At 44.0% G+C, this 19,124-nt stretch overlaps 1 protein-coding gene across 4 annotated transcripts in view; it reads right to left on the reverse strand.

The window, feature by feature from the left end:
• Slc38a1 (solute carrier family 38 member 1) overlaps positions 1–743 on the reverse strand; it is a 60,677-nt gene extending 59,934 nt beyond the window's left edge. For 2 of the 4 annotated variants that reach the window (XR_012450823.1, XM_020180474.2), the window contains exon 1: positions 286–508. The gene's annotated coding sequence lies outside the window, so the exon portion shown is untranslated. Of the gene's footprint in view, positions 1–285; positions 509–606 lie in introns of those variants that run through there. The other 2 variants (XM_020180472.2, XM_020180473.2) reach the window with 2 other exon arrangements.
• Positions 744–19,124: the final 18,381 nt, after the last annotated feature.

Below are 19,124 nucleotides of genomic sequence, written 5' to 3' on the forward strand. Positions count from 1 at the left end.
CCTGTGTGGTCCCTCACTCTTGTAAAATGTAAGCAGATCTGCCGCCACCCGCCACAGTGAAACAGACACAAAAAGTAAGCCGATGCACGCAAAGGTGAAATCTGGGGCGCTCTGCTGCTGCGCGCGTTAGGGGAAGAACAGGGGACTTGGACTCCTCCTTTCCGAAAAGCAAAATCCAAAGGCATCCGAGACCGCCGCGCTCTCCTCTCCTAAGTCTCTACGTGGCCGCTAAAACATCCTGTCCTTCCCCGTCGCTGCTCCCTTGGTCCTTAAAAATCGCCTTACCTCGGGAATGAAAGGGAAAGGTGGCAAAAGGCGACGTCAAAGTGTCCGCCCTTCTGGGACGTTCCTCCTGGCAGTTTGATGTCCTTTGTGTCAAGGTCTGACTGGGAAAATGTGGCCCCAGTCAGAGAGTGCAGGGCGGGAAGGCTTGGCGTGGCGGATTTCCGAGGAAGGTGAAGGGCGGAGGTTCCAGGCGACCTTCAGGCAGAGTGGCGTGGCTGCCCGGCTCTGCGGTCTCTCCTCCTCCTTTCCGGGCTGATTGCATCAGAATCTCCCCCCACCTCCAACCCCCACCCACACTCTGCTCGCCAGCCTCGCACTTACAGAGACACGCTCGGGCGCTGAGGGTCCAGAGTCGCAGTCATTTCCTACTGGGGGGCGCGCCGCCCTTGGGCATCCATGGCTCGTGATGGTTTAACCAGGAAAGTCAGGCCATTCCTCCACGTCCCGCGCGCCGTCTCCTCCCCTCCAGCACACCCGCTCTTTAACCAAAGCTGCGTGTCACTGAGCCGCGCTCGTCACATGGTGTCACTGCTGGCGGCCGCGCTTTTGCTGCCTCCTTCTTGCTGCTCCCTGACGATGCAGCGACCGCGGCTGGCGGAGATTGAGCATCCGGGAAGGGGTGAGGGAGGGGTTGCGGGGCGCGCGTGTGCCCGGCGCACTGATGCTGGCAACCAGAGCAGAGGCTGCGAGCTGCCGGCGCACCTGCCCCGCGTCCTCCTGGGGCTGGACAGCGTGTTCAAGGACTCAGCTGCGGCGGCAGCTGGAGAAAGGGAACCCTTGGGGTTGGAGGTGCAACGGCGGATCGGGCATCGGAGAAAAGGAGGACTGTGCGTTTGGGGCCGGGGGTCTGCATAGAGCCGTAGGAGCGAAGGGGCGTTGCATTGTGGGAAGGGCGCAGCGTGAGGACAGCTGCGGGGGTGGCTGGTAGAACTCGACCCCCACAAACCCCTGGCAACGCCTGGAGCTGCGGGCAGCGATGGAGCAGTGTGTTGGCTCTGGGGACAGCCTGCAGGCGGCCTGCTTGGCCGAAAGGCAACCGAAATGACTAGGGGAGCAGGGTACGTGACACCTTTGGAAACCCTTTGTCCCTTGCCCGCAGCGGGAGGCGCCTCCCCTCTTCCGGATCCAACACCCACAGACCTCGCCAGCCCTCGCTGATATCTGTGCTGTGCACCTCTTGGGGACTGGGTGTGATGTGACCGGAAGGATGTGCTGAACTCAAGCGCGCACCTGTCTAGGCGCGAAGAGACTGAGTCCGCCGTGCGTGATTCTGCTCCAAGAAAGGGGCAACTAGGTCTGGTCTCCCTTTCTTTTGCTTACTCTTTGTTTCAGGCGCAGCCCCTTTTAACTGGGCACTTCCTTGCAAAGAATTATGTCTCTTTAAAATGGCGACAGGAAATCCCACCTGCGAGTCAGCCAATGAGACCAGACATCCTAGCACGAATTTGCAGGGTGGAAACTCGAGCTTTGCATTGACAGGCAGGGATGGCTCAGACTTCGTGTTCCATCAAAACAGGAAAGAGAAGGTGAATCATGATTCGAAAATTAATCCACCTGGAGTCTTTTAAGCAGGCTGAGTAGTCACTGTATTGCAGTGGCTGGCTTTTTTTTTTTTTTTTTTAATCACCGCTGGAAAAGTGAGGTGACACCAAATTTTAAGCTCCTGATTATTGACTAAAATTCTTGTACTCTTCAAATGGCAGTTAATGAGCTTGGTTAGTTCAACAGTAGCTTCCAGAATACCCTATTTGAAAGGCATGTTCTTGAATATACCTGAGAAACCAAAAGTTAGTGCAAACAGGAGAAAAATAGCCAGCCTGGTTCACAGACCTGTTGAAAAGAAGAAGAGGGAAAACGGAGACACTCAAGGAAAGGAAGAAGAGAGAGACACTCTGGGAAAGAATCTGTGACCTTCACAAGCAGCAAGCCTTTACTGGGGACGAAAGACCTGAGAGGGACAAGAGCACGTTTTTCTTACAGGCTGGGGTTCTTAGGCATGTGGTGGGAAAGGGGGAGGGTGGAAAGGGTCGGTATTTGGTAGTGTGGCTGGAAGAGAGGGTAGGAGGAAGGCTGGACATTGGAGGGAAGGCTATGGGGCTGGGAAATTCTGTGTGTTGTTTTCTCGTGCTCATTCATCGGGGTAGCCATATTTGCATTGTTTCCAGTGTTTTTCGGCATCCCAACATGCTAGGATTTTTGCTATATAGGGCAAGGGGTGCACTGTTGGTCTTCTGGCTACATCTGGCTGGCTGGGGGCCACATTGGGTGTGGGGGGGGGGTCACCAAGCCTGGAGAGTTTGTAGAAGCATGATGGCCTTGAGTTGCTCTCCTGAGGTAGTCCAGGAGATGGCGGGGATGTGTTCCTGTAGAAATCTTTGAAAAACATTAATAAGGCGTGGTAGGAACATTAGGGCCAGACAAACAAGGATGAGAGAAACCGCCAACGAGATGAGCCATGGATATAAAGAGGAAAGAATGTTAGTAGGTTGTGTGGAAGTCAGCTGTTGTGCCTTTTCCTTTGAGGCTCTTTACCCCGACCCTGACTATGCCAGACTTGTTGGTGAAAAACTAACAATCTTCCCCCACAAAAAGGCATAAACCACCTTTTTCAGCTGTTTTTACCTGTTTTGTAAAACTACTGCCACTAGGGAGTCGATCTGGTTCTGGATTGCAAAGATCTGTAAAGCATTATATTAAGGCTTTCCTTCAGAGCCTCTGACAATTTTTGGAACTGGCTAATTGACATTCCTAGTCTGGCTGAACCCATCTCAATTCCAGTGAGAAGGCCCAGTCCCACCACCAAGGGGGTGAGACTGACATCCCTTTTTGTACATATGAAGTTAACAATGGGGATTAGGATGATTTCTGAATTGGTGGTGTATGAGACTGGGGGGATTAAGAAGGCAAATATACAAACTCCTGTCCAGTTAGTAGGCAAACGTATATATTTGCTACCCACATAGGAGGAAGATTCCTGTGGAGGGGGAGAGACACCCCATTAATTTGAAGGAGAGGGGGGTTCTATTCAATCTGCATTCTGCTCTCTCTAGTACAAATGGAAAGAGATGGAGAGGGAGGCTGTTAGAAGGGGTTGTAAGGAGGGGGGGAGAAGCATTGGTGGGTGTGGGAGATTCCATAATGAGTAGATGGGTTGATAGGTAGAGAAAGAGCAGGGAATGAGGTGTGAATAGAAGTTTGCAGATAGTCTTGGAGAAAAGGTTTGGGTAGAGTCCTGGTATATTGAAGACTGGAATGGCACTAGGGTGACATCTCCCATTAGAAAAGTCTGAAGTGGCTTCGGTGAAGTTGCAGGGGGTGGGGGATAGTGGTGTGACAAAATGGGTAAGTTGGGGGTCAGGTAGTAGGCCACTTTGAGGTGCCTGTACCTGCTGCCTCTTCCGTTAAAGAGTTTGAATTGCCAATGATGGGGAGGTGGGAAAAGAAGGGCTTGTGTGCACCGGGAGATATTAAGGGAGCCTATTGGCTGAGAATCCGGAAAGTGGGGTCTTTGTATGCATAAAGGGGCTGTCCCATAGAAGCCAGCCTAAGCAATAGAGTCGTTATAGGAGGAGGCACTTTTGGAAGAGTAGAATTCTGAGGATTTCCCAATAGGGTGTTAGTTGGAGTTTTAAGTCAAATAAAGCCTGGGAAGTGGATTCGGCATTATTGCTTGGTGAGCAGCGGATGAAGAACACGGTGCCTAGACGAATTGTGTGTGCTTTGATACAGGGATCCGCATGTGGTGGTCCAGTCTACTAAAGTGGCAGGGTGTGCAGTCCATCCCTTTTCAGTGGATGAAATACAGATCCAGCAAAAGGAGAAATTAGGATTGACAGCTAAAAGTAGTTGGGCGGAGGTGTTAATCAAGGGACAGTATGCAGTTAGAGGGGGTGGAGCAGTCACTGCCTGTCAGAGAGGTAGGATGAGGAGTGCTTGTGCAAAGGGAGTGGAGGCAAAGGAGAGAGTCATTGTGAGAGGAATGCTGAGGATTGAGTGTAAAGAAAAGGCAAAAGGATAAGAAGAGTATTTGGTCCAGTGTGAAGTCAGTGAGGTCTCCCTGTAGCCAAAGACCCAAGACAGTCTCCTGGAGGTCATCTTGTGGCGGATTCTTAAGTCGGTTTTTTGAAGTACTTGAAGAAAGGTCTGGTAGAGTTGGAGGAGTTGGTTCAACTGCTTCCGGATGGAGGCAGACGGGTCATATGGGTCTTGGTGGGTCCAGTCCTGGAACACAGAGAGCAGGAGGGGGCGGTACCTCGAGGGGAGATGAGGTTCACTTTATAGAAGAGACATGTACCCAGGGTTTATATATACCTGAAGTTTAACTGCAGTGGGGGTTGTTAGAATAACCCGGAGGGGGCCCTTCCAAGGAGGTTATAAGGGGAGAGGGAGTACCGGTCCCTTGTAATAAACCCATTCCCCAATCTGAACCAGGTCGGGGTTTGAAGGAGAAGAAGTGGGTTTGGGGAGGTGGGTATCCACGTGTGCCAAAGGTGTTGTCTTTATGTAGGGTAATAAAGAAGAAAGCAGGGAAGGGGGAATGTTAGAGTACCGTGGGAAGACCCGGTTGTTACAAGGGGCAGCTGTACATTGCCTCAAAAGGGCTAATTAGCAGAGGCTTTTGGGGGTGAGCTCAGGTTCAGAGGAGAGCTAAAGGTAGTAGTTTGATCCAATCCATTTGGAGTTCCTGAGTAAGTTTGGTGAGTGTGTTTTTTTAGGATGCAGTTTGCCTTTTCCACTTTTCCAGGGAATTGTGGATGGTATGGAATATGGAAGTGCCATTTTGATCCAATATAAGAAGTTAGTTGTTGAATGACAGTAGAAGTAATTTCTGGCCCATTGTCTGATTGCAGCAATGCAGGAGACCAAAATGGGGGATGACTTCCTTTAAAAGTATGGTGGCTACTGTGGAGGCTCTTTTGTTAGTAGTAGAAAAAGCTTTGATCCATCCTGTTAGAGTGTCAATGAAAACTAAAAGATGCATTTAACAAGGGGCATGTTAGTAAAGTCCATTTGCCAGTCTGACCCGGGCAAGTGACCTCTTGCCTGATGGGTGGGAAAAGAGGAGGGCGGGATAGTTGATAAAGGGTTGGTTTTGGAGTATATGGGGCAAGAAGATGAGATTTCCTTTAGCATTTTGTGGAAGCCGGGGTTGGAGGCAATATGGGGTTTTAATAAAATGAAGTAAGGACAGAGGGTTAGAATGAAAGACTTGATGAAGGGCAATCAATATGGGTTTAATTTGTTATTCTAGTAGAACAAGGGTATTATTAAGAATCTAGTATCCTTGGTGTTGGCTAGGCCCCTGAGTTTTTAATAGTTCTGTCTCCTTTTCTGTGTAACTGCAGTAAACTGGCAGAATGGCCTCGGGAGGCATTTGTTAGGCCGCCTGTTTAGCAGTAATGTCTGCTAAGTTATGGCTGATGGGTATGAAAGTGTTATCCTTTTGATGTCCCTTACATTAGAGGATGGCAGCTTTGTGAGGGAGGGTAGCTGCTTGTAAAAGGGCGATAATGTACTTTGCATTTGTTTTTGGGGATTCCTTGGTTGTTAAAAAAAACCCTGCTCTTTCCAGATCTGACTATTGGAATGTATGATATTATAGGTGTACTTTGAATCCGTATAAATGTTAACTGTATGCATCCTTTGTAATGCTCATGTAAGAGCATGTAGTTCTGCCTGTTGGGAAGTAGTTGTGGGAAGAAGGCTATCTGTCTCTATGATTGTGTGTGTCGCACTGTTTGGATACCCCTCAGCTATTGCATATCCTACCCTAGACGGGGTGGTAGTGGAGGCCTTTGTAGAGCTGCCATCTATAAACCAGGTTGAGGCATTATGTATGGGAGTGTCCAGGATGTGAAGAAAGGTCGTGAGTGAGTCATCAAGTATCTGGATACAGTCATGGGTTAGAGGTTCTGGGTGGGGTGAGGTGTTTGATGGTAGTAGGGTAGCAGGGTTTAGCCTCCAACATCACTGAAAATTTAGGTTGGGTTGTAAGAGAAAAGAGTGCAAAATTTGAACACAGGATGGAGAAATGGAGTTAAGGGCTCTATGGCTGATTAAGTCCTGAATATTGTGAGATGACCAGACATCACAGGTAAGTTAAAGGTTATTTTTTTGGCTTCTGGTATTAAGAGAGCTGCTGTGGCCAGTACTTTCAGACAGGCAGCCTAGCCCCTGTAAATGGGGTCTAAGTGTTTTCAGAAGTAAGCTATAGGAGCCACCAAGTCTCCTGCACTCTGAGCCACCAGGTCTTTATCTGAGTGTAGGTATAGGTGAATGATCTTGTTGGGATTTGAGATGTAAAATGCAGGAGCCCCTGAGAGGGCTTGCTTAAGTGGGTTAAAAGGGGTTTGGAGAGCATGGGGGCAAAGTAAAGGCTCACCTAGTTCTCCTTTAGCAGCCTTGTACAGTGGTTTGGCTATTATTGAGTAATTGGGGATCCAAACTCTAAAATACCCAGTTAGTCCCAGAAAAGAGAGAATGTCCCTTTTTGGTTTTGGAAGAGAAATTTGGAGTACGGTGGTTTTTCTGTTTGAGGGATTTAATGATATCTTGGAGTTAATAAAAGTCCCAATTATGAGACTGAGGTTGAAACAAGTTGGGCCTTACTTCTTGATAGCTGACAATCCCCAGTGTGCTAGTCAGTTAAGAAAAAGGATGGTGTGGGTCCTGCATAAGGACTTAGAGGGGCTGCCCAAGAGAAGGTCATCCACATATTGAATGAGTTGCTTGGGGAAATATTGAGGGAATTGAGATCCTGCTGTACAGCCTGGCCAAAAAGTGAGGGGCAGTGTCTAATCCCTGGGGAAGGACTGTCCAAGTTAATTGCTGGGTGCGATGGGTGATGGGATCTGTCCACATGAAGGAGGGGTGTAGGGGGATTGTAAAAAAGGCATTCTTGAGATCCAGAACCAAAAAGAAGGAGGTTTGGGGAGGATTCTGGGAGAGGAGAGTGTATGGGTTAGGGATCACAGGATGAATAGAATGAACAGCAGCACTGATCGTCCTGACACCCTGGACTAATCTAAAAGAGCCATTCGGTTTTTTTACAGGGAGGATAGGAGTGTTCTGGGGGTAGTTAATAGGGACTAGGAGGTGAGAGGTTTTTAGTTGATGTGTAGTTAGTCCCATGTTTTAGTCCCACGTGTCCCTATCGAACCAGGGGATATTGTGGAACAACGATGGGGACAGACAGGTCTTTTAGAATGATTTTAACAGGAGCATGGTGTGAAGCTATGGAGCAGTGGGATGTGTCCCCAACCCGGGGGGTTGACCTCCTGGGGGAGGAGGGGGGAAGGTTTGGGCTGTTGAAGGTCCTGGATAGGGAGGATAAATTGTATGGGCCGGCAGGGATTAATGGATGTAATAAAAATGGTTGTCCCAAGTACATGGAGTATCTCTCTTCCCAGTACTGGAAAAGGGCAAGCTGGAATGACCAGGAAAGTGTGAGTGAAGGATTTAGATCCAGAAATGCAGTAGAGAGGGGAGTTTATGTCAGGCATCCTTGGTATGCCATTTACCCCCACAACAGGAAAGGAGGCCTTTTTTAGAGGACCCACATATTCTGTTAGAACTGATTTTGCTGCTCCAGTATTGAGGAAAAAGGAAATATGTTTTCCCTCCTGTTACCCATGAATCAGCAGACCAGGGGGCTTTATGATCCAGGCCTCATCAGCCATTCAGTGGAAACACTGGTGATGGATCCTTGGCTGGGGCACTATTAGGAATTTGAGGACATTCATGAGGAAAAAATTGTTTTCCCTGCAGACAGTCCATCTTACAGTGTCTCCATTGTCCACACTGTGGGCAGGACTTTGTTGGTGGGTGTGGGTTAAGGCAAGCTTTTGCCCAATGCCCTGGGTTTCCACATTGGAAGCAGGCTCTGGAGGGCTGTTTGCTGTATCCTTTGGGTGGGTTTTGTGGACCAATATGGAACATCAGATTTTGGAGGTTTGAGGCTAGCATTTGATATTTTGTGCAGGTATTTTTATCCTTTAGTTGTTTAGTCTCCTCGTCCCTACTGTTGAAGACCTTAAAGGCTGTATTAACCAAGATTTGTTGGGGGGTTGGGGGCCCTCCTCAAGTTTTTGCAATTTTTTTTTGGATATCTGGGGCTGACTGGCTGATGAAGTGGAGATGTAAGAAAATATGACACTCTTGGAAGGCTGGATTCAAATTAGTCTGGTCACTGTCTCTGTTAAGCGGTTAAGAAAGAGGGCGGGGTTTTCATCTGGATCCTGTGTGACCTCTTTAATCTTGTCATAATTAACCCATTTATGACTGCTTGTGTCTATGTCTGCTAATAGACAGGAGACCATATGATCCCAGGATTTTGATCCTGGGTCCCCATCTTGATAGATCCAATGAGGCTCAGTTCTAGGTACTGCCTCAGTGACAAGGTGGTATCTATTAGGATGTTGTTCATGGAGTTGGTCAGCATGCTGTTCCACTGCCTTCCATATTCTTTCCTTTTTGTCCTCTTTGAGGGTGTCATTTATGATATTATAAATGTCACCCCATGTAAGGGCATAGGCCTGAGTAAAGTGGAGGAGTTCTTTATGATACCTTGTTGGATTATCTGAAAAGGAGACTAATCGTTGTTCAATTTGGGATATGTCTATCATAGAAAAAGGGACATGGACCCTAATTGTCCCTTCCATTTCCACCACCTCTCATGGGGGAAGAATGGGAATGGGGGGGGCAAGTGTATGCAGATGTGAGTGGATGGGTATGTGTGACTGTGACCAAGTGTGGGGAGGGGACAGGGGAAGGAAAGAGGCCAGCCCAAGGAGGAAGGGGAAGGACCTTCTGGGGAGGAAGTGTTGTCTGAAGAAGTCAGGCTGGGGGGAAGGGGTGCTTGGTTAGGGGGAGGATCATCTGCAGGGTCTGAGTTGAAGGCAGATGGAAGGGGGCTGGGTGCTGATGGAGAAGGATGAGAATAGAGAAGGAGGATTTGAAAGGGGAAGCAGTTTGAATAAAGGGAAGGTTGGGATCTGAGGTAAAAGAAAGCCTGGAGATAGTGAACCTCTTGACATTTGTTGTTTCTCATGATAAAGTTGTCAAGGTCTTGGAGAAAATTGGGACCAAAAGTTCCAAATTCAGGCCATTTAGAGAAATTATCCAATTTGTATTGAGGCCAAATTTCTGTAGAAAAATGGATGAGATTTTTTAAAATTTCAGATCGCCCTTTAGGCCTAGTTTAGTAAGGCTGTGTAAAAGGCACCCTGGGGGTGAGTCAGAGGGAATTTTTGAGTGGGTATTACCTGTGGCCTATGGCCGAGGTTAGGACGTTTTCCCTAAGGTGTCCCCCAGAGAAAACTTGCAAAACCGGAGAATGAACCTGGGGCAGTAGGCAGACATTTCTGACCTACATATCCAGGGGCCAGACTCGCCTAGGCCAAATGGCCAGGATGTGGGAGGGAGAGAGATTAGAATAGGGATACTGAAGGTGAGAATGGCCAGAGGCCGGCACACCAAGGCGCCATGGGGGTGTGGTGTCACATAGACAGGCCAGGTCTTACCCATCTCTATAGAAACCAGAGCCGGTGGGGAGTGTGCAAAGTGGAATCAGCAAAAGGCCCTGCAGGAGGTCACAGAGGAAAGGGGAAGTCAGGAAGAAAGGAGGTTTGTTAGGATTAACTATTATTTTATTTATTTATTTTTATTGTCAGGGGTGTAGGTATGACCAGAAGGTCAGGCCCCAGAGTAGTGGGGCTATTAGACAGAAGGAGCCTACCAGTAGTGTTTTTTGGGCCCTAGTCCAATCAGAAGGGTGTGGGGTTAGGCACAACTTAATCCCACACCCAAAATAATTGTCAGTATATGGAGAGGCTCAGCAGAAAATATAATAGTTCCAGGGTCATGAAGAAAACCCTGAGGAGAGAGAGAGAGAGAGAGAGAGAGAGAGAGAGAGAGAGAGATGAAGGTGGGCACTGCCTGTCCCTTGCAGGAACTTAGGCACCTCATAGCCCTAGTGCATCTGTATGAAGCCCAGACAGTAGACCCTAATGGGGTGCACCACAGATGATATGAGGATTGCCACGGGATCGTGGTAGCCCAAGAAGGGTTTTTCCCCCCACTCAAAACTCTCTCCTGGGTTTTGCACCAAATGAAAGGAAGATGAAGGAAAACTGAGACACTCAAGGAAAGGAAGAAGAGGAGAGAGACTCTGGGAAAGAATCTGCAACCTTCACAAGCAGCAGGCCTTTATTCGGGAAGAAAGTCCGGGGAGGAACCCTCGGCCATCAGAGCGCTCTGAGAGGGACAAGAGCACGTTTTTCTTGCAGGCTGGGGTTTTTATGCATTGTGTGGCATGAAAGGGGGAGGTTGGAAAGGGTGGACATTAGGTATTGTGGCTGGAAGGGAGACTAGGAAGAGGGCTGGACATTGGCAGGAAGGCTATCATGTCTGGGCAGTTTTGTGTGTTGTTTTCTCTTTACTCATTCATCTGGGGTAGCCATATTTGCATTGTTTCCAGTGGTTTTTTGGCATTCCAACACCTGCAATCTATTTCTTCCTCCTACAGTTACTGCTTCTTTCACCTGCTTTTGTGCTGTTCTCCTAATTTGTAAAAAGGGGCTAACAGTACACATATCACACTAATGTTCTGTAAGTCACCAAAAAGCTGGTTTTTTCATCCTAGAGGAAATTCAGTATGACATTAAGTAGTGTGCATCTTGTCTCTCACAAATAATTCTTATGAATAAAATAGATCTGAGTAGGTGAAGTAGGTAAACTGAGAGCTCAATAAGCCTGTTGCAACATTTCCCTTATTAAAGGCAGATGTATATTTGTCATGTTTAAGACAAATGTTGTCATGTTTAAGAATCTAATGGCAAGTGTGTCTTTTGGCTCTAGTTTTAACTTAGTTCCTATATGCCATAAGCACAGTTGTGAAGCACATTTTGATTGAATTCAGTAGTTAGCAGTTGACTCCTATTTACCAGCTACTATGCTAAGCACTTTGCATGTAAATGTTTTCTCATTTATCCCTTTCTCCCCTCAATTAGGTATTCTCTTTGTATAAACAAGAAAGCAGGTTCAAAGAGGTTAAAGTGGCCGTGTTTACACAAGGCAGTAAGTAGTGAAAGGGGAAGGACTCCCATTCAGGTCTGATGGCAAAGCCCATCCTTAGCCTTGGTACATCAGACAAGGATCTTCCCCTTCTCTGGATTTTAGTGAGGAAGCAGTATTCAGGAAGTGCCTGATGATGTCAGCACTTTTTTTAGGAATGCTTGAAGGTGATACTTCCTTTGCAGGTCCTTTCAGTAACTCAGCACCTAAATCCAATTTAGGAGTCTTTGAAGGATGTCCTGAAGATATGTCCCCTGTTCACTGTGTGCTTACTATGACTCAAGCAGCAGGTTAAGCATTTTCCTCATGGCCTGTTGTTTAAGCCTTATACCATTGCTAACAGCACATACCATCTTAATCCCTGATTCAGAGGTTAAAGAATTTATCCCAAATCCATACAACTTGGCCCGTCAAAGTCTTGAATCCAGAGCTAGTTCTCTATTGGTCTCTAAAACATTTCTGGATTCCAGAACAACCCTTCTTGAAGGGCTAGGATGTGGGAAGGGTCCTGGGCCACTCTGTCTTCAAATGAGAATCATTGAAGATGGGAACTACTATTTCCACACAGTTTAGGGGGTCAACTTGCTTGGTATTAGGTTTGTGAGCTCTGACGGCATTGTTGTTGGCATTGAATATTATTTATAGACATTTCCCAATGAAGCAGATTTCCCAAAATGGGACTAAGATAGTTAGGACACATTGGCGGGTTTTATTGTAGGCTTTCCTAATGAATGGGAAAATAAGATCTCTGTCATGCTCTGAAAGTGAGACTAGGGTGGGAACCCACATTGAATAATTTCACCTGGGTGTTTTCTAGTAGCCCCATAAGCTCTTTTTGTATAGTTCTGGAAAGGAAGGGCAGCTTTGTGAAGAAAAATCAATTGCACTCCTAAGAGGATTGAACCTGAACTTAAGCCACATCCGCTCTCATCCCGGATTCACGCTGTACTCACCCGGGGCACACTTGTTGCCCATCTGGGTTGTCCAATAGGACAGCTGTGGAAGGGCCTACCACCAGATGCTTACAGAGAATACATGCTTTCCTCCACGGGTTCTCAAAGCATTCCAAATACATCTGGTCTGGCACTAGCAGACTTCTTAGGTAGAAATTTTGAGTAATAAGAATAGAGTTTCTACTCTGAATAGAGTTTTTCTAATCTGTAAAGGACCATCAGAGCAATTTGAAATTTAGGAATGACTTAAAGAGTAGGAAAGTCCAGTAGTGGACTGTGTCTTTCCTCTGTGTAACAGAAGCTGTTCCACCATTAAATGCACAATGCCACCTTGGTAGAAAATAAGTTACTTATTATGAAATCAGGTTTTTATTCCTACTTACAGGGTCTACCCTAAAACAACAGATGGTCTTTAAGATTACAGGGTTTTCTTGACTAATAAAGTCACATTTCCCTGCCTGATTAACCCTTTGTGCCATCTTCAAGGTTCATTGGCTCTCATCCATACATGACAATATATTGACACTAAAAGTAGTGAAGCAACCACAGCAAAAAGTATATTTGCAAAGAAAGGAACCTTAATTGTCTTGGCCATCCTCCTACAGATACATGATATGGTGTGGTTCAACCTGTCTTGGTAGGTAACATTGTGATGGGGCTATGGAATATTATTGTCACTTTAGGTTTTCTTCTGAGGGAGGGTCTCCCTATGAAGCCCTGGATGGCCTCAAACTTATGATCCTGATTCAGCCTCCTGAGTGCCGAGATTATAGGTGTGTGCCACCACACCCAAGTATTGTCATTTCTTCAAGCATGGTGGTAAGCATTCCACCTCACCAGATTTGTAATTGGTTCTGGCAGGAGGTCAATAAACTCCACTGACATTAATCTGAATTTAAATTAAAATCCCAAAATAAAGCAAGCCTCTTTTTAAAATGTCTGTTATCTCTGGTTTGAGCCTGGGTAGGCTTTGAATCACTTTTTTTTTGGTTAGGGAAGCTGGAGGTATAGTCCACTAGGTATTGGAATTATATGGCAATATATAATCTCATTCATTTAAGGTAACTAAAACCAGGGCCAAATTGATCTGTCCTGGAAGTTGAATGCCTAATTTGCCTGACATTATATAAGTCAACTGTGAGTGCAACTCCCTAGCTTGTTGCAAAATGGGGTGGTGATATGGTCTGTCAATCCAATGACTCAGTGTCTACAACGTACTTAAGCACAATGCTTAGTACATAATAAGTGCTCAATGAAGGTATTTGTTATTTTTGCATGCTTTGCAGATCTAAGCAGGAGCAATGAATTTTCAAAGCTCAAATTAAAAAGCACAAAATACTATGCTCACCCCATCCTAACAAAATTGTTAAGCCCATGTCTCCAATTGAATAACCCCCACTGTGGGAATGGGAGAGAGAAGTTAGAGAACAGCTAGGCCTCCACTTCAACTCTCACCCTTAACTTTAAGGTGAGAAGGCTATGCATACTGTGTATTAATGAAAAGTAGACACTTCCCACAATCGTTGCTATAGGATCTTCATTTATTAACGGTGCTGGTATAAACTGATGCAACGTTTGGTTTCTTAGTGAATGTGGACCATGGGACCATATTTCTCTAAGTGCTGTCTTGGGGCATACTACGTCTGTGACCTTGGGCAAGTTACTTAACTTCTCTTTGTCTCAGTTTCCTCATATTTAAAAAAAGAAATAATAATTGTTACTGTGTCAGTCAGTTTTTTCTCACTATGACAAAATAATTGAGAAAACTACTTATGTTGATTTATGGTTTCAGAGATGGGCTGGCTCCATCTCTTTGGGCTTGAGGCAAGGCAGAATATCATGGCGGCAGGAAGAGAGTGCTCACCTCATGGTGTCTGGGAAGCAGAGAGAGTGAGAGAAAGGGGCTGGGGACAAGAGAATGTCCCCAAGGGCACAGCCCCAAGGACCTGCTCCTTTCAACAAAGTCACACCTCTTAAGTTTCTATCATTTCCTAATAGCCCATCAAATTATGAATTAATGGACTGATGTATTGATGAAGTCAGAGACCTCATGATCCAATCACTTCCCCAAAGGCCAATCCTCTGGCAGCAGAACCTTTTGCACATGACCTTTGGGTGAACATTAGAGATACAAAATGTAACAACTATCTCATAAAGTTATGTGAAAGGTATGTGTTTATACATATAAGTACTTAAAATAGTTCACAGCATATCTTAAATATTCAATAAATAATAATACTAATAATTGGAAAAGAGTTTGGCAAGAAGTAGGAGGAACCTACTTCATGTCATTTCTGGGCAGCCGGATCTTAGAAATGATAGACAAAAACATTTTCCAATAGCAAAGAAGCTAAGAAGACAGGCTTTGGAATGTCACAAGTTCAAAAGCATGTTTAAACATATTCTTTGGGAGCATGGCTCAAGTGGTAGAGTACCTGTCTAGAAAGCACAGGGTCCTGAGTTCAAACCCCAGTACCACCAAAAGAAATTCTATCTATCTATCTCCTTTGAAAGCAAAGATAACAAACTGATCCAAATGAAATACTAGATGGCTAGGCTTATGAGAGCTCTAAGCTTTCCATAAACCCTTAGAGGGGCTTTGAGAAACAAAATACAAGGCTGACTGTTCCTTAGTTCTGGTCCAATGTGACCATTTCTTATTTCTTTATGAAAGGTAATGTAACTGGAGACAGGTTCTTCACTCTAGAACAGAGAAACAAAAGTGATAGCAGAGAAGTGATGAAAGACATCAAGGAAGGTCAGTATATAGATAAGAAAATGGGAAAATAAATGACAAGACTAAAAGCTGAAAATATCTGAAACAGGACACAAATGCCCAGCACAGGCTCTCCCAGGACAGGAGGAGGGAGGACTGGGTCATCTCGGGGCTGGAGGTGTGCTCTCATAGGGTGCTGTTTGATGCCAGGATCTTGCTAGGAAGAAATACTTTTGCATTTTCTGCTCAAAGGTAGTTTTTGAGGGTAAGAGGTTGTTTTGGGAGTGTTGGCTTTTTACTGCTGGCAGTTTTTAAGATGAATCTGTTTATAAATTGAGTCAAGTAACATACTCAGCTAAAATAAGCTTCCATTCTAAGTGACTGTTTTTAAAATACAAAACAAAATAACTTTAGTGTGCTTGATTTTTATAATTGAGGTATATGAAGTTATTTCAAAATCACAAAGGGTGTAATTTTAATGGCAGTTTTTAAATTAGTAGTCTTCTGTTCTATATTTGTGGTTGTTTGTACATACACATGCACACACAGTTCTGTGTTTCTAAAATAAAATGTTCAAAGTTTTTGATTCAAATGTAGTAGTCCAAAATTGAACTCATTGTTCTTTTTCCTCACTCAAACCTTCCTCCTCAGTAAACCTCATCTTGGGAAACAGTTCTGCATGGGCACCGTGGCTCAAGCTAGCCACTCTTTCAATCTTGGCATCTAATTAATTTACTGTTTCAACCAACATTTGTTAAGCACCAGGCATTCTGTGAGTCTTTCTTGGAGCTTGTAGTTAGGGTGAGAGATAGTTATATTCAAACGATTTCACCAGTGAAGGTACAAACCAGAGATGAGAGAAGAGCTCTGAGGAAAAGGAGGTGACTCTAGGGGGAGTAGCAGAGGACCATGGCCTGATTTTGGGAACTGAGAAGGCTTCCCTGGGGACGTGTTTTAATAAGGAGGGGGTGATAGACATGATCCAAAGACATTTTCAAAGGAATATCATCAGTCCTATCACTCTACTTCTTAAATATTTTGACATCTATTCCTTTTTTTCCATCCTCAAGACCATTGCTACCATGTGCCTCTTCTATTAGTTCACTCTTGGGCGGGTTCTTCCCAAAGAGCATCAATAAAACGTTCTGGTTATTGAGAAAGAGTGATATAGCCGAGCACCGGTGGCTCATGCCTGTAATCCTAGCTGTACATTATAATGAATGTATGTAAATATTACAATGAAACTCCTTTGTACAATTAACTTTTATTATGCTAATAAAAAATAAAAAACACACAAACAAAAGTCTTCATTATACCTACTCAATATAATGTACATGTCTGTATTGACAAGAAGGTGTTGATCTTTGTTTAACCCTATGATATAACAATTTATAAATTTAGTTCCAAACTTGGCAAATGTAGATTCTTGGCTTTTATGGCTGTGGTACCTGGAAAGAGACCTCAGAGAGGCACTGAGACCCAGCAGAGGTAGTGCTCAGGCTGCGATCCCAAATCAAACCATCTGATTCTCTACCTCACCCACCAGGATACAAAGATTTATGCTTTTCATTGTTAGCGTACAAATGTGCACTTAGGAGAGGTTCATAGCCAATGATTACAGAAGTGAACCCACAAATCCTCTTTTCTAATCCTGAATTTGTTTTGACAGAATTCTTATTACATATGAGTGGATGATCCATTGCCTTACCTTACACTGTGGCCAACCAAAGAGCTCTGACACTCTTTGGTTGTCAGAGTTCTGACACTATGGTGAATGTATTGACTACTTTTCTTTGTCTCCTATGTTCACTTTTTTTTTTTAATCTGAAGTTGACTCCAAGGAATTTCTAAATTTCCTAAACAAAACACACAGACACTGCAATAAATTTAAAGATAGTGAAAGGTATCATGGTCATCCCTGTGCTTTCTCACTCAAGTGCTATCAGTGACAGGAGTCATCTGAGGTGTGTGGGCTGAGGCCACCATCAAGCTGTTAATCTCACCAGGAGTTCCTATGTCTTTTCCCTGAAATCTCTGTTGGGACTCTTCCTTACTCTTCCATGAAAGCCTTTTAACCACACTCCCTCTATTCACCCTTGACCACACAATCCTTCACTACAGAATCACTTCCTCCAGAGGCCATTTTTGAAGTCCAAACTATGTGAATGTGTTTCCCTACACTGAAATTATGTAGACAGACTGCCTGGCCCACGAGCTCACAACTTCACGATGGTAAGTGTGATGGGTGCACTTAGCACATGATGGAAGCTCGATAAATACTTGTTGAATGAGTGAGTAAATCAAATATCTTTACAGTTAAATTAGTTAATAAATCAAATACCTTTATAGTTAAGTAGCTCTAATTCTTTTATTTTTTAACTTACATTTCAGGTCTTTTGAAGCACAAATAATATGAAAAGCTATATAAACTATCAAATTTACACTGAGCTAAGTTCTTAAAGTTTAGCAGCCTATATAATACAAATCAACATTTTTCTACAATCTTGGTCGAATAAATTATAATTTTAAAACATCAAGAGTAAGTGCCTATTCAATGTAATTTTTAAATGGAAAAGAGAATATTAAATAGCAATATATTTACTTTATTATATATGTATTATATTTGATGTTATATTAACTATAAACTAAAATATACTTAATATATTTAATTTTCCAGTTTATACAAATTATCTGGAAAATTCAGAGCCCCAGCCGACTAAAACTTACCCTTCCTTAACAGTAAGTATGATTTTTGCTTCCCGAATCATCTGGATACATTCCAGCATTCTCTAAGTCAAATTCTTGGTATGAAATGAACATTGTAAAGAGAGTCTAGTTAAATATTTCGCTTTAAAAGAAGAGTTACAAGTTAATTTGTTCTGGTATTTGTGCTAGCTCTTCCTATGACAAATAGTATTTAGGCAAAATTCTATGGTTTCAGAATCAATCCGCTCAGCAATATCAATTTAACAGTGAGCTCAACAATTCTGTCCCCTATAGTGAATATTATTAATTTAATGAAAAAGGAAATGCACCAATTTTCCCCTCTCGGTATTGAAAAGGAATGCAATGGTAGAAAACTATGTGTCCACTTTGCATTCATTTGCTTGTTTATTCATTTGTTTAGTGGATGTGTTCCAAGTTCATTCCTTTAGCAGCATTCTTTCTTTGATTCTCATCTTGGGAAACTTGTTCCTGCATTTATTTTTTCACTTGTGTGTTTCTATCCTCTTTTCTTCTCTGCTGACTATAAAGTATTCAACTGCTTCCCTCATTAGAGGAGAAAGAAAGAAAGAGAGGAGGAGGACAGGAAGGGGAGACAGGAGCTGGGTGCCAGTGGCTCATGTCTACAATCCTAGCTACTCAGAAGGCAAAATATCAGGAGTGTCTCTGTTTGAAGCCAGCCTGGGCAAATAGTTCTGGAGACCCTATCTTGAAAAAAACCCATCTCACAAACACACACACACACACACACACACACACACACACACAAAGGAGGACTGATAGAGTGGCTCAAGGTGTAGGCCCTGAGTTCAAACCTCAGTAAAGCCAAAAACAACAAAACAAAACAAGGGAGACAGGAGAGGAAAATAAAGAAGAAATTTCCTTTGATTTTACATCTTTGATTTTACATCTCTGTAACTCTCATTTTGCTTCTATTTAAGAGCCAAACTTCTCCAAAGTTTGTTTTTTAATTTGTTGCCTGTCTTCACTTTTTAAATACACACACACTTACAAGATTAATTTTTCTCACTGTAGAAAACATGAAAATGCAATGAAATGTAAAGCGAAACCATCCGTAAGTTTATAGACCAATAAATACATCACCACTTCGCATGTGTGCTTACCTATTTGGCATGCAGATCACGTCTAGTTTTGTATTTGTATGTAACATTTAATTATGATTATTTTGCTCTCACTAAAAATTCTCCTAGCACTCAGAAGACTGAGGTAGGAAGACTGCAAGTTTGAGGCCAACCTGGACTATATAATGAGACCCTGTCTCAAAAAAAAATCCTTCAAAAACATAATTTTTAGCATCAATAATGTGGTTTTACCACAATTCTCATTTATTTCAGATTTTCACTTTTTTATAC

Source organism: Castor canadensis, chromosome 8 (genome assembly GCF_047511655.1).
Source record: "Castor canadensis chromosome 8, mCasCan1.hap1v2, whole genome shotgun sequence".
NCBI lineage: Eukaryota > Metazoa > Chordata > Mammalia > Rodentia > Castoridae > Castor > Castor canadensis.